Raw genomic sequence first — 16,465 nt, forward strand, 5'->3', positions numbered from 1 at the left:
GGAACTGTTCATATTTTGTATATATACTGTATGATAAGCAAATACATTTTTTATATAAAATCATATACTGTATGCTCTGATTCATTTCAAGATATACCGTCAATCTATAATTACTGTTATAGAGGGTTCAGACCCCGCTATGCCGGATTTATAGGATAGCAACACTTTAAAGGCTGGTCCTTTACTGAGTTAGCAATCATGAAAAAGGCAAGAACAGTTGATGGTTATCTTGATGGTTATCTTGAAAAATACTTTCTATGGTGGAAGCATAGACCATAGCTTTCTATCGTGATAAGAGACTAAAAAAGTACTTATACACCTATATAGAGTTGGATATGCATATGAAGCATCCAAAATCTGAAGGATCCGAAAAAAGAAGGAAGATATTCTTATGTTTTAAGATCTCACAGAAGAGAATTGCTAATGAGCACGCTCAGTTTATAGTCTACTAGGTGGCCTAAGCCCGTTTAAAAACGGGCTCTAGGTCTGTGTGGAATCCCCTCTTACCTCCCCTTTCCTCTCCTCTCCTCTCCTCCCCTCCCCTCTCCTTTAATCTCCTCTCCTGCTACCTCCCACCTCTCCTCCACTCCCCTCCCACTCTCTGCCGCAGTATCACAGCGAGCGCATGCGCCCACCCGCCCGCCGCGCATGCATTCCGCCCGCCTGCCGCGCACGCACGTCACCCGTTCGGCGCAGACCCGGCCGCCCGCTGACCCGCCGCACACTCGGCTTTCTGGTCCCACGCTATCCCTGTGTAGCGTTGTCCGTGCTACGCACATGCGACACTACACAGGGACAGCACATGGACACTTAGGTTTTATTATAGAAGATGAAAAGACTTAGAAGAGAAAATAAATACTTTGGCCTACTGAACCTAAGAAAAGGAATAGCGCTACATGTATTTTTCTGACAAAATGAAGCAGAATATATTGGAGCAGCATACTGAAGCAGAGTATATAGCTATACATTATGAAAATGGCTACTTTAGAAGTGCAGAAAAACTTTTTGAGACAGGCTCAGTGAAAAGGAAAAGTGAGAGAACAGTTTTTGTCATGAAAAGAACATTTTTTATATATGAAGAGGTCCTGCTATCAAGAGAATTAACATTGTTTTTTATACTAGACAATTGAACAGACTTTGTGATGAAAGGAAAAGCTCCTATAAATAACTTTTTTAAAAGAAAAGGAAAAATCCGGTTTTAAAGATGTATGGCTCTGTAAATGTAGAAGACTGCAGACACAATACAAGTTACAGTTGACATAAATGAGATGTAAGAAGACATTTTTGCTTTTATTTTTGTACCATGTTTATGGAACAAGAATCTTTAGTTTATAGTTAGCACAACCAGACGCCGACACAGGAGAAGACAAGACCATCCTCAAACTGGCAGCAACACAACATCTATTCAGAAATAGACTTAAAGCAATATGACACTTGATTTTTTATTTTTTATTTTTTTCTCTCAGATTATAAATGAAATAATTTTTTTTTTATGACTGCTTATCTAAGTTTTTGGGTTGAAGAACATTTCTACTGAAGCTTGGAAGTCTTACAAGATAATCCCTTTTGTCTGAACCAAAGAAGACTCCAAACAAGCATTCTTTGCAGGCACCAAGAAGAAACCCGCTAAGACAAGCAATAAAAGCTACATGCTAGAAGACTAGGCAAAGATAGCAACATGGCAAAGATAGCAACATGAAGACAAGTCATTGAAAGAGGCTGTACTATAAGAAGCTCTGATCTGAAAACAGCTGAAGAAGAAACAATTGGAACTGGAGTAACCAGAGAAGTGTGAGGACTAAAAAGTACTTTTACTTCTTTAACAACTCAGACCACTGGTTGACGCACCAGCTGAGAGAAGATCGAGACAGCACTAAGAGAAAAGTGGGCCTGAAGGAATACAAGAAAAGAAGAACAGACAGAAGAAGACATCAGGTTAAAAGATAAATGAGATTATCAGGTGAGTGAAGAAGTGAGCATTAGAAGATGAAGATGGAGATATTCCGTTTTTACAGATAAATCAGATGGACATATTTTTGACATAGAAAATACCAGAAGATGAGTGAAAGAAGGTTTTGATAGATATTTGAAACTACAATAAAGACTGTTACATCATATCAAGATTTCAAGATCAAGACTAAGATGTCAAGATCATCCAGTTATAGAAGAAGCCAGCCAATGTAAAGTTTTTGAAAATGACTGATACATCAATATTCTATTTTTGATTCCATATATGAAGAAGATGTGGAAGATATAGATTTTTCTACCTATGCAGCGATATACTGCCATGCTACAAATACAGAAGCAGATGCAATAAAGACTTATGAGAAGTTACAGGAAGAAAGCCATACTACATGAGAAACAAGGAGATAACTCTTCACAATAATGACATACAGCAATCAAGCTGGTACTACAGAAGACTGCACTAAACTACATTATATGTACAAGATTATTAAAGGCCTAATGTAAAGAATGAAGCCTGAATTGATGAAGACTTTTAAATACGTGAAGGAGAAAATAAGTTATGTACACCAACAGACTGGAAGAGAAAATCCATGCCTTAGGTAATCGACTGATGAAGTTCAAGGAGAAGAATTTCAAGCTGATACTCTATTCAAGAAGTGTGAAGCTGAGGACAACAGTTTACTAAAGTGATAAACAGATAAGAAGAGAAAATGTTTTTGTAAATGGACAAGGACTTACTTACTGATGTCAAGCTATGATAAAAGCCATGACACACATGAAGCCACAAATGAAGACAGGTATGATATGCTATTGTTGGTATTTGATGCACAGCTTAAACAAGAACGTTTTTTATTTCAGAAGAAGAAATGAACACTATTCCAAGGGAACACATATCTCAAAGTTTACAGAAAATGGATAATACTACTTTGATTTTTAAAAGACAAACTAAGATGAACTTAAAGGGAAGGTTCAAGCAAAAAAAAAAAAATGAGTTTCACTTACCTGGGGCTTCTACCAGCCCCATGTAGCCATCCTGTGCCCTCGTAGTCACTCACTGCTGCTCCAGTCCCCCGCTGGCAGCTTTCTGACCTCGGAGGTCAGGGCCAAATTGCATACATTTTTACGCATTCCAGCTAGTGCAGGAACAAAAATGTACGCGTTTCACCACTAACGCGTAAAAATGTATGTGTTAATGATTCTGCACTAGCGGGAATGTGTAAAAATGTATGCAATTTGGCCCTGACCTCCGAGGTCAGAAAGCTGCCAGCGGGGGACTGGAGCAGCAGTGAGTGACTACGAGGGCACAGGATGGCTGCATGGGGCTGGTAGAAGCCCCAGGTAAGTGAATCTCATTTTTTTTTTTGCTTGGACCTTCCCTTTAAGAAAAGACATAAGCAAGAAGAGAAGGAACCTGCTGTTATAAGTTTTAACACTAGAGCAAACTAGTAAGAATGCACCCAGCACCATATAGCATTACAATATATTTTTCTTTTTGAACCACAAGTGGGAAGATAGTTTAGTTTTTTGTTTTTTTTATGCTGAAAATTCACCAGAATTTAGCATATTACTTTTTTGTGTTTCCCCTTTCTCTTCTCTTCCTTTTTATTTTTACCATAGGTGCTGAGAACAATATCAATTATCCACAAAAATACCACTACAATGGTGTTTGTTGTACCTGATACATTAAGGCTACTTGCACACCAAGACGTTGCGTTAGGTGCTATGTTAAGGTCGCATAACGTGCACCTAACACAACGTATGGTGCTGCAAGAGCCGACGGTAGAGTGAGCCGCGTTAGGCGGCTCGATTCCTATAATGTCTCCCAGAGTGGCGCTGATTGGCCAGCGGGTCCACGTGATGCGGAGCGAGACACTCCGCATCACGTGGTCCCGCCGGCCAATCAGCGCCCGCCAGTGCAGTGAATATTAAGTAGCCATGTGCGCGGCTACTGTAGCTGGCTCTCCCCGCCTCCTCTCCGCCCCCCACTGTGCATGTGCAAACAGTCTAATGCGGCTATAGCCGCTCCAACGCCGTAGCATGCTGCACTTTGCGGAGAACGTGCAGCGTTACATGTAACGCAACGTGGGCTGTGTGAACAGCCCACTTGTGTTACATTGCTGTGCGTTGGGGGAGCGTTACAGGCGCACTAACGTGCGCCTGTAACGTCTTGGTGTGTAAGCAGCCTCAATGATGACAAAAGCTGAACTTCACAATTTACAACGAAGACTTCAAAATAAATTGAACTTGATGCATCAACAGTATGCTCAGCATCTGAACAAGAGTGACTGCTGGATTTGCTCATACAGCCTTTATCCTTGAAGATGATGCCCAACCTAGCCATACCAGTACTATTAGAAGAGTTGGAAACCGGAGTGCCCGAAGGAAACCAACATAGACACAGGGAGAACATATAAACTCCTTGTAGATGTTGACCTAGATGGGATTCGAACCAGGGACCCAGTGCTGCAAGGCAAGAGCAGTAACCCCTACACCACTGTGCTGCTCACATGAAGATAAGGAAAATATTCTTCAGAAATGTTCAACTATGCAATACATGAACTGTAAATGACAACTTAGAATTATGCTGCTTGGTGAACAATTTAAAGAGAATATCCAATTCTCCAAAATAAAGGACAGTCTAATATTTGTTTGCATTCCAAGAGAGATGAAAATATCCTAAATGATGAAAAGATATAATCAGCAAGGGACTATCGTAAATCTGCACATAGCTCTGCATAGTGAATGGAAACTGTACTAAATTGCAACCCGACCGATAATAAAGACAATACAATGTTCTGTTGGAGATTACCGTTGTTAATTATCCTTTTCAAGATTCAACAAAGCATCCTGGGTCAAATGAAATTGTCATATGACTGGTTCTAGCATACAAGTTAGTGACTGATGGTGGAAAAAGAAGATGCATTATTATTAGAGGAACACCCGCTACATGACTTGAGGAGCAAGCTCAAATATCAATTAACTACCTAATCCATATATATACAAGAAAAGAAACTAAGAGAGTGAAACACCTTCAAGTGCCATGGTATGCAAAGACTGTCGTACACACTAGACTTATAGTGTACAGTCGACTCTGAAAATATAGAGTTATTTGCGGGACTATTTGATAATTTTACAGATGAAATCTAAACAGTTTGAAAATGTCAACCATGTGTTAACGTGGTTACGTGGTAGACTTAACTGCTAGTAAAACACTGGACTGGTACTAGATTGCTGAAAAGCGGCACAAGGGGGGATCCTATCAGGAGAACTGCATACAACTGCATACAAGAATTACAGACACTTGACTGAAAGCTATATGAAACATATGTAGGGTAGAGAAGGAGGCGCCCGGAGAGTATAAATCAATTAAAAATGAACAGTACTATGTAGTATTCAAATGGTGGAAATAAAAGATCAGCTGGTCCTACCTTATTAAAGTAGACCCTTCACTCGATATAAAAGGTAAACGTTTTATTTGGCACTTTTATTTCTTTTAAAAGTCTTTTAAAAGTGCCAAATAAAACGTTTACCTTTTATATCGAGTGAAGGGTCTACTTTAATAAGGTAGGACCAGCTGATCTTTTATTTCCACCATTTGAATACTACATAGTACTGTTCAGTTTTAATTGATTTATACTCTCCGGGCGCCTCCTTCTCTACCCTACTGATCAATCACCCCTTCTTCGGGGTCACCACTTCCGGCAAGTGGACTTTTTTCCTCTAGGAGCTGCGACCACCATCAGACAAGGCCGAGCGGGGACGGTACTTCCTCGCATGTACAACAAATGGTTGCCAGACTCGCAACCTAATTTTGTGAGTATAACAACCATACGATTACTGTATTTACCTAGAATCAACGTATCATACTGCACCAGATTGGGCTCCCGGTTCTTTCCCCGTCCTTTTTTTGTACTTTTTACCTTGATATGAAACATATGATACCTGTTAGAAGTTTCCAGGAAAAAAAAATTCTGAATGACTACTGACTACTTCCAATACTAATTAATGATTGGTGCGAAGTACATCTCTAATCAGAGGGAAAATCTACAAATGACATATCCAGGATCAAGCCTGTAACTGCATCAAGTATTCTTGTGAGAAGAAACTGTGCTTAACAAGAAAACAACCATATATCAAAATTAATCTACAAGATAATCTATCACATTTTACTTTTTGTGAAAGTAAACATGCCAAGATTTACATACAAGAATGCTGACAGTTTTAAAATACTTTCAATTTGACGGTAAAGAACCCGATCAATTCAAGAAAGAGAATTACTCCAAAATACTAAAAACATGAAGTGGAAAAGAAACTTCAACAATGAAATGTTAATACATATGATTTATTGAGAACATATTTGAAAACAGCTACTGTAACTAGCTATCTAGTGACTTAAATTACCAAGAATTTTTCAATGCTTAAATTTTTTATATGATATCTATATTTAACCACTTGCCGACCGCACGCTTATACCGTGCGTCGGCAAAGTGGCAGCTGCAGGACCAGCGACGCAGTATTGCGTCGCCAGCTGCAGGCTGATTAATCAGGAAGCAGCCGCTCGCGCGAGCGGCTGCTTCCTGTCAAATCACGGCGGGGGGCTCCGTGAATAGCCTGCGGGCCGCCGATGGCGGCTCGCAGGCTAAATGTAAACACAAGCGGAAATAATCCGCTTTGTTTACATTGTACGGCGCTGCTGCGCAGCAGCGCCGTAAGGCAGATCGGCGATCCCCGGCCAATCAGTGGCCGGGGATCGCCGCCATGTGACAGGGGACGTCCTGTCACTGGCTGCACAGGACGGATAGCGTCCTGTGCAGCCTCGATCGCCGGGGGGGGGGGCAGGTAGGAGAGGGAGGGGGAATTTACCCGCGGAGGGGGGCTTTGAGGTGCCCCCCCCCCCGCAACACCCAGGCAGGCAGGAGAGATCAGACCCCCCCTGCACATCATCCCCATAGGGGGGAAAAAAGGGGGGCAATCTGATCTCTCTGCCTGCAACCTGATCTGTGCTGGGGGCTGCACAGCCCACCCAGTACAGATCACTCAAAACAGCGCTGGTCCTTAAAGGGGGGTAAAGGGTGGGTCATCAAGTGGTTAAATAGAAAGATTACATTACTGTATGGGACTCTGCTGGCAAACTACACATACTTTGTTTTACTACATACCATTTGTGAAAGAAACCTTGTGGTATAAGAAAGGTGTAATTAACTGTATTAATACATAATACTAACCAACCAACTAATTAACCTGTTGTAAGCTAACAATAAAAGTATTTAGGAGCCACATGAATGGTATAATAAGGTTATTCAAAACAAAATAAGTGTTATGGGTATTTTAAATGTCAAAGATAGCGAGCTACACACGGAAGTTTCAGCCAATCAGAACCTGAGATTTTTGGAAAGTCCAGATTAGGCAGCCATATTGCATCCAATCACTATAAAAGTAGGTGCTGAAAGCTCATAATTTGCACAAGCCTTCCAATCTCCTGAGAAGACACACAAGACAGAAGCTACCTTCCCACACGTGGTTCTAGATGCTGAAGAGATGACAGAGAAGAGGTAATATGCTTAATATTCTGGTGATTTACTTTATTAATTTTTCAGCATTAAGTTCTGTTAAGATGTTAGCAAAAAGTTTTTTTAGAAGCTATTTTTTATGCTATTTCTTTAAGAAGATTACTACAAGTTTTACACAGCTACTATATACACAGCTATTGATACAGATGAGACTATTTGATCTTATTCTACATAACAAAACTGTTATATTCTTTTTTGAATGTGCTTAGAAGATTGATGATTGCTTGGCTATATAGGCCATGAGGAGATGGAATACTGTTAGGAGGAAACACTACTTGGAACTGTTCATATTTTGTATATATACTGTATGATAAGCAAATACAATTTTTTATATAAAATCAAATGCTGAGTGCTCTGATTCATTTCAAGGTATATCGTCAATCTATAATTACTGTTATAGAGGGCTCAGACCCCGCTATGCCAAATTTATATGATAGCAACGCTTTAAAGGCTGGTCCTTTACTGAGTTAGCAATCATGAAAAAGGCAAGAACTGCTCAGGTTTTTGACTACTGTGTTTCTCATTTCCTGCTAGGATGTTACGTTTGTGTTCACCTAGTCTCTGTCTAAGGGGTCTGCTGGTTCTACCTACATAGAATTTCGGACAGGCACAGGTGAGGAGGTAGACTACGTAACCACTGCTACATTTATAAAAATCTTTAATTGGAACAGCCTTATTCTTGTTGTCTTTAAATTCTTTTACTCTGTGGCCCAAAAACGGGCAACATCCACACCTTTTTACATAGCAGCAATAATTACCAGTGGCACTGGGGAACATGCTATGATGGGTGTCTACTTTTCTAACATTGCTCAGTGCAATGGTATTCTTAATAGACGTTGCTTCTTTGAAGATTACTCCTTTTTTGAAGATTACTTACTTTTCTGCGAGATCTTGGCAAATTAATAGCCAGTTTTGTTCTATAATCTGTTTTATTTTTATGGATTCCTTGTTGTAAGTGGTTATCAAAATAAAATATAATTTCCCTTTTTTCCTGTTTAATGGCAGTGGTTCTCTCTATTTGTTCCATGGGCGTTGTCATATAGTCTGACATAGCTTGTTCTACTGTTGCCAAATTCCTGCACGTAACCTGTCCTGCAGAAACCCACAGACCAAATTCCCTTAATGAGACTTTGATATCTCATTTCACAGTATTCTATAATTTCGATGGATATTGCGGAACCATTGTCCACAATTCGCAGTGCGTCATGCGACCAGCTCAGCACACCTTTTGAGATGTTAATCGATCACATAGCTGCCTCACAGCCTAAGATATCAATTCCATAGACAGAGAAGGTGTCACCCCAAGCAAGTTTGGTATTGATTGGTTCAGAGCAGGATGACGGAATGTAAAATGTTGGTTTTTATATGATATGTCAGATATCCACCGAGTTATGACCTAATTGGAGAACACACCTAATTCAGTCCCTAAGACAATAGGGACCAGACTTCAGCCTGAGGTCAGATTGCTAAGGGTGGGGAAACCTCTCTTGTGTGAGACTACAGCCATCCTTATACCATCACAGATTTGGCTGATCTATCAAAGGACTTCTATCCACGCCACAGAACTTTTCCATAACTGGACTTCATATATTCTGTTGAACTTATTACTGCAAAAGGACATACGGTCGGTAACTTGACACATTGCTCAGACTATCAATAGATATTTTCACATTTAATTCTTATTATTTCTGTATCGATTTGTTTCATTTGCTATATTTAGTTCTGCATTATTTCTTTAAACAAATGATTAAAAATCGTTCGTCTAAGTGCTGTTCTGAAAATCTCTGCAAAAGGGTCACGATTCCTGAGAGACGTTACCATAACCGTTTTGATATTAATATCATTAGTTTTGCTATCTCTAGAAAGGCTGTGTATTAACCCTATTTCCTACAGGATTTTAGCTAGAGTTAGACTTAGCGTATTCGCACGCTTTATTGCGGATTGGTGGCAGCGACCTAGTCTCTATATGAGATCACAGATTGTATTGATTGTACATACAATCGGAATTGGACTGTGTGTGGACTCACCAACTCATCCAAAAGGTTACTTTGCTTGCATTGCTGACTACCTTCAGGATTCCCTCAGGGTCTGAGGCTGAATAGTAAACTGCAGCAAAGGGAACAGGAGTTGGAAGGTGACTGTACATATGTCACAGTTACCACCACCCGAATGCCATCATCACAAGGCTCACCTATACGGCAATTTTTTTTGTATGTGCCTCTGGCAATAGCAATGCCATTTACAACTTGTGCCATAAGAAACTGAGTTGTGGAAAGTCCAACACCCACCTAGGTACAATTGTTTTGCAAAGGCACATGATCTTCCATCACAAATGACAATCAGAGCAACACATGAGGATAAGCAGCACAAAAACTCAAAGCCACCCCTCTCCTCCTGGTTCAGCTTCCTCAGCAATGTTAACATTTGCACTGCTTGTCCGTTGTCAACCACCCTCCACTCCACCTTTCACCTTGTCCAATTCCTGCTCATCTGCCACCAGTCAGGTTTCTGTGAAGGACATTTTTGAGCATAAGAAGCCGATGTCTCCAAGTCACCCCCTTGCCCGGCATCTGACAGCTGGCTAGTCAGAACTTTTAGCCTTCCAGCTGTCACCATACAAGCTCGTGGACTCTGAGGCATTTAAAAAATGTTTTGCAATTGACCACAGTGGAAGGTACCCGGCAGAAATGTGTTCTCAAAAAAGGCAATATCGAACCTGTACCATAATGTGCAGGGCCAAGTCACTGCATCTCTGGCACACAGTGTTGGGGCAAGGGTCCATACGACCATTGATACCTGGTCTTCAAAGCACAGTCAGGGCAGGTATATCACCTACTCTGAACATTGGGCAAACCTGCTTATGGTTGTGAATTATGGAATTTGTGGCTCTGCAGTGAAGTTGGTGACACCACCATGAATTGCAGGCAGGCCTGCTGTCACCTCCTCTTCTCCTACTCCTTCTCCATCCTCTTCATGATCATCCTCGGCTGAGTCCCACTCTGCTGCTGCACCCTCTTCTACTACAACTGCACACCCCCAGCTCCCCAGAGCCTATTCCACATCCCAGGTATGACTGTGTCACGCCATCTTGGGGATGACTTGCCTGAAATCGGAGAGTCACACCGGGCAAGTACTCCTGTCTGCTCTGAACTCACAGGTCGATCTGTCGCTGACCCCGCACCAACTGGAGATTAGAAAAGTGGTGTGTGACAACAGAAGCAATCTCTTGACAGCACTGAATTTGGGCTTGATGGCACATGTTCTCAATCTTACTGTCCAATACTTTGTCTCTAAGTACCCAGGCTTTCAGGATGTCCTCAGGCAGTCCAGGAAGGTGTGTGCCCATTTTAGACATTCATACATGGCCAGCGTGCCTTGCCGAGATTCAGCGGCGAAACAACATGTCAGTGAGGTGCTTGATTTGCGACAGTCAGACTCACTGGAACTCCATGCTCATGGTGTTTGAACGCCTGCTCCAACAAGAACAAGCCATCAATGAGTATCTGTATGACCTGGGTGCTAGGACAAGCTCTGCAGAGCTGGAGATGTTTTGCCATGTAAACGAGCACTCATGCGCAATGCCTGCAGGCCCATATGTCCTTTTGAGGAGGTGACAAACCTGGTCAGTTGCACCGAAGGCACCATCAGCAACCTCATACCATATGCTTTTTTCCTGGAGCATGCCCTGCGAAGAGTGCTGGATCAGGCTGTAGATCAGCGTAACCAGAAAGAGTTTGGTCCCCATCACCACCATCATCACCAGAAGGAGCCTTGTCGTCACCTGCTGTACCGGCGGCAAAGTAGAGAGAAGAGTCTAAAGAAGAGGAGTCGGAAGAGCAAGGTTGCTTTGTGGAGGCGGAAGACCAACCAAAGCAGGCAACCTAGGAGTCTTGTTGTCACCTTTCGAAGACCTTTGGTATTGTACGTGGCTGGGGGAGGAGGAGGAGACCTTGGATGACATAAGTCAGGACGAGGAATGGGAAATGGCTACCTCAGCATCCAACCTTGTCCAAATGGCGTCTTTTATGCTGTCCTGGCTGCTGAAGGACCCTTGTATAAAAAGGCTAAAGGAGAAGGACCTGTGGGCCTGTACCACATTTTATTCTTTGCTGACAACTTCTCTGTTACCAAGAGCCTGCAGAAGTAAATATCTGTGTTAAAGTATAACTGAAAAACATTTCTAAAACCTATTTTGCAGATATTCTAGTAAAATTCTTAATTGAACCATTATTACAGTTTGTATTGTACTTCATTTGCAGTTAAAATTCCAACGGCTTGTAACTGGACTGCACAGGTTGTGGATCCCTGAGTATACATACTTTTTCTACACCACAGATACGTCTAACATGCAAACCAACTGCAAGTAACTGAATAATCTCCTAGAGCTGTATCATTTCTATAAGACAGTCTCTTGATTGTATTGTGTACCACAAAGCAATAGAAGTAGTAAATCAGTGACAGTTTAACTATTTCCCACAGGTAGAACCTTGGGTAGATAAATCACAGCAAGCTTTATGCATGCCAGACTGGGAACTTTCATTTCCTTTTATCAATCAGTCCATCTTTGATTCTGAAAGTTACTAAGCTAATACAGAGAGATAGATAGATAGATAGATAGATAGATAGATAGATAGATAGATAGATAGATAGATAGATTAGGTATTTTCTGTAAGAATGTTAATGCTTCAACCCATATGTCCTCATATTCATTAGGATTGTATAGCATTGTCAAAAACAGCCAGCTAACTTATTGATTGCTGGATATTGCATAAGCATAACATATTAAAAAGCTCCCTAAATCAAAACTGGCAAAGTATAATCCATACTTGCAATAAATTATAGGAACAATTAAACAATAACATGTATGCAGAGGATGATTCTGTGCAACAATCCAAAAATAAGATTGTTAACCTTACCCTTTTTAAAAGACTCAGCTGAGGCGATAATATCTTTTAAATACTGCAAAATACATGACATATACATTTATTCACAAACAAAAGTGAATTTTATAATAATTGAGATGGGATTTATAGAGATCCACACATTGATTGTAATATATTCATGTTACACTACTGACTTCAAAATGCCCCCCTTACAGTATACAGTATGTGCAGCACTAAGTTCTCCTGATAGTATACAGTATTAAGGTGCCCGTTTAAAAGGAGGCAGGAAATAGCTGGTGGTAGAACATTGGTAAATGTACCTATATTTTACTACATCATTCATATAGTAAAATATCAGTACTATTTACTGATATTTTACTATGACCTAACCTCTCCTTACTGTCACACTTAACCCCCTACTTGAGGTGTCTATACTCGACCCCCCCTCCCCCAGTGGTGCCTAACCTCAACCACTACCCCTGGGGGTGCCTAATCTTAACTCACCTTTACCCCCCATGCCTAATCTTAACTCCCTGTACTCACCACCCACAGGTGGTGCCTAATTTTACCCCCCCCCCCCCCCAGTGGGCACCTAACTTTACAACCCCCCCCCTTAATATCTACTGATGTAAGGTGACAGACCAGATAGATTATACAGTAGATCATTTTCCTTACACACACAGACACACACACACACACACACTCCAAGCTCAGAGTGACTAACATCATAATAATAAAGAGTAATTGGGATTTCTAAGTGCCTGGCCATTTGAAAGCCAGCCATATTTTACTAATGAAAACAGCACAGCAAAGTATGAATAATGTTATGAGCACATAATAAAACCAACATTCCACCCTAGTTTTAAAAAGTCCATCTCATTGCCTGAATATATTTGTCCTAGCTAGGTACATGCAAAAATCAATCAGGTAATCAAGCTAAGGAACTGCCCTCCGGTGTACAGCAATATAGCAATGATGTCCAGATTTATGGTACTGGAATGAGATAATATTGGAAAATGCTATATATTGTAAGTATCATAAGGAGAGTTCAGTTCACAGCAACCATACAGTACACATACAAATGATATAACATTTTCTGGGTGAACTCCACTGTGCCCTTATATTGGCAAATAAATAACTATGGTATACTTGTTATACCCAAACTATTTATGTTGCCCAAGCGCAGTAGGGAAGAGTAAGTATGGAGCATGTGGCTATGACCAGAGCAGGATTATCCACCAGGAAACCTAGGCAGGTGCTTTGAGCCTGGGGGCCCACCTGCCACCTTCTTTGACCTCTCTCCACTTCAGCTTACCAAAAGGACCACTAAAGGGCCTCAAATCTACTACCTTGCCTAGGGCTCCTTAATATCTTAATCCATCTCTGGCTATGACAGAACCTAAACTGCTTATACTAATCTGCATTTGTGTAACTGTAGTGAAATGGTGAAAGCCCCCTCATAAGGTACCAAGTGATAATTGGACTGTTTGGCATGGTGTTCCAGTGTCCCTGGTCTTCAAATATAGGTTTTCTTTTAGCTCAAAGTTTTTGGAAAAATATAGAATAGATTATTGTAAGAATGTAAACTCTTGCTGACGTCTATGCATTTGGCTTAATTGTGGCTTCCCATTCTCATACAAACATCCTGGGTTTATGACCCGATGCACTTACACCATCTATGTGTTTCATAACATCTATATGACCAGGGGGACTTCTCAGGGTGTGGTTAACTATCACAGACAAGGCTCCTCCATTTTTTGTTTCCTTCTAATCTGCCCATGTTGTCAATCAAAAACTCTAGTGGTATTCTGCTCTCGTATCATTATTTCCAGGTGTTACAAATAGTAATATCTCTGAATGGTGTCTTGTCTCCTAAGGAGTTCATATGAAGCCTCTTAGCTGTTTTGATAGTCAGTACTTAAAAACAATGGAGCTACTGCTCAGTCTCTCCCCTAAAGTTGTTTGAGCATGCTGACCACACAGAGCAGTGAAGCAATATTGAGGAATAATCAGGCAGCCTGTGGATGGCCAATCAGTATGGTCACTCTGCAGATGCATTCTAAATTCTCCAGCACAGAAAGAAATGTCAATTTAAATCTAAAATAAATTCCAGCCTATAATATAAGCTTAGGTTTTAATAGGACAGTCAAGTTTCTGACAAAACGGTATGCTACACATTGTAATATACAAGCAAAGCACAATAATGCAATACAGATCAAAGACTTGCAGCAATGCACACCTAGGTTCCTCTGACTAGCCATGCTGGTCACTGGGTTTGTGAAGACTCATAAGATGGCTCATTTCTACTGGACAGTGTAGTCTGACTTTGCATAAGGGTGCTTTATAGTGAAACTGACAATATATTCAAGACATTCCATCGGTATGTTGAATATGAAGTTTTCCCTGCAAAGCTTATTTTACAAATTGTGTATGCATGTCAACACAGTACAGGATCTAGCTGAAGCTTTTGGGTATAATTGCAATCTGCACATAAAATGGGTGTGGATGCTCCTCATCTGGAGATCATCTCCACATCTGGGGATCGGGCCAACTCTCATCCACAAAGGGTCTCCAGTCCTTATCCCTTGCATACCTGGAGAACCACATACCTCGTACGCCTTTAATAAACATTATCCTCGGCTCAACTCCTTTTTTACAATTTTTTTTTTCCTTTGCAGTTTACAACTGTTTCTCCAATGCCTTCTTTTCACTTGATGTTTGTGAAAGTAGTGGATCCAGACACATTTTTGTCATCAAAAGCTATCTGTTCAAAAGTTGCTAAGTAGAAAAAAAAAGAATTATTTTGAAACTGGAGAAAAAAGAAAGTCAAATGACTGCCAAGTCCCTAGTTTAAAAAAAAGGCCTTTGCTTTCTCTCAAAATGGTACATATTAAAACCTATGTGCAAACATTATAATGTGCACATTGTGTTTTGTGCAGCAAAGTTTTGATACAGATTTATGTTCTCATGAATCATCTAGAAGTTTGAATCTTATACAGTACATTTAATAGTGAAGTTGAGCAGATTGCTTCAAACTAAGTTACATTCACATCAAATCTTGGCAACTTGATGAATAAATCTAGTCTCTTAATGTGCTAATCTGATTTTAGCATGCAAAAGACCGGCACACTGCACTCCTGAGGGAGTCTTTTTGAACCCTTGCCAGTTTCTGAGGTATCTCTGAAATGCAGCAGTTTCCTGGACTGCCACCTATTTCTTCCATGTAAAAATCCCACCACTTCTCTAAAACATGTTTTATCCTTCATTGCTTGGATTTCATTTTGAAATAATACAGAGGATGGAAGTTTACTTCTGTTCTCCTGCACTTGCTTTTGCTGAAAAAAAAACTGGCTCCTCCCCAGGGCCGGTTCTCTCATGAAGCAAGGTGAAACATTTGCATCAGGTGCAGAGATTACATGGGCAGCATGTTTGTACTGTGTGTTTACACTAACAGCATGCAATCAGAGTAGGAGGAGAAGCAGAGAAGAGTGAGGTGAAGAGGGCATCATTGTTGTGACAACTTGTTGTGCTGTGTGAGGAGTCTAACAATGAGTGAGGAGGGGGGAGGCAGGAAAGCAACAGTGTTTCATTTGACTTGCACAGCAGAAGGGAGGAGGTGGCACTGCTGTACTGACTGAGGAGGGATGGCATGGCCGAGGGTAAGCAGTTTGTTTATCACAGACTCACAGCCAGCCAGTGTGCTATTGTGTTGAGCTGCAGCATGGCATGTGTGAACAATAAAGCAGCAATTGTTGGGTGCTGTGCTATCATTCCAAATCGGGGGGTGGGGGGGGGGGGGAGCTTTCTTACAAGTCTGCCTGATACAACAAAAAAGTCTAGAAGCCGACCCTGCTCCCCACTGCAGCGCTACTACTTGTTACTTTTGGAAACACTTCCTTGCCAGGTTTTTGTTATGAAAGGGCATGTCAGGTGAGTGATGACTGCTGCTGAAAGGGGGGACACCTGGCCACACAGGGGGGGCAAACACCAGAAAGCCCTAACAGGATCCGGCTGCCTGACCCCCAAATGCGCGCACCCCCTCCAATG

This window comes from Hyperolius riggenbachi, chromosome 5 (genome assembly GCF_040937935.1).
Source record: "Hyperolius riggenbachi isolate aHypRig1 chromosome 5, aHypRig1.pri, whole genome shotgun sequence".
NCBI classification, from domain to species: Eukaryota; Metazoa; Chordata; class Amphibia; order Anura; family Hyperoliidae; genus Hyperolius; species Hyperolius riggenbachi.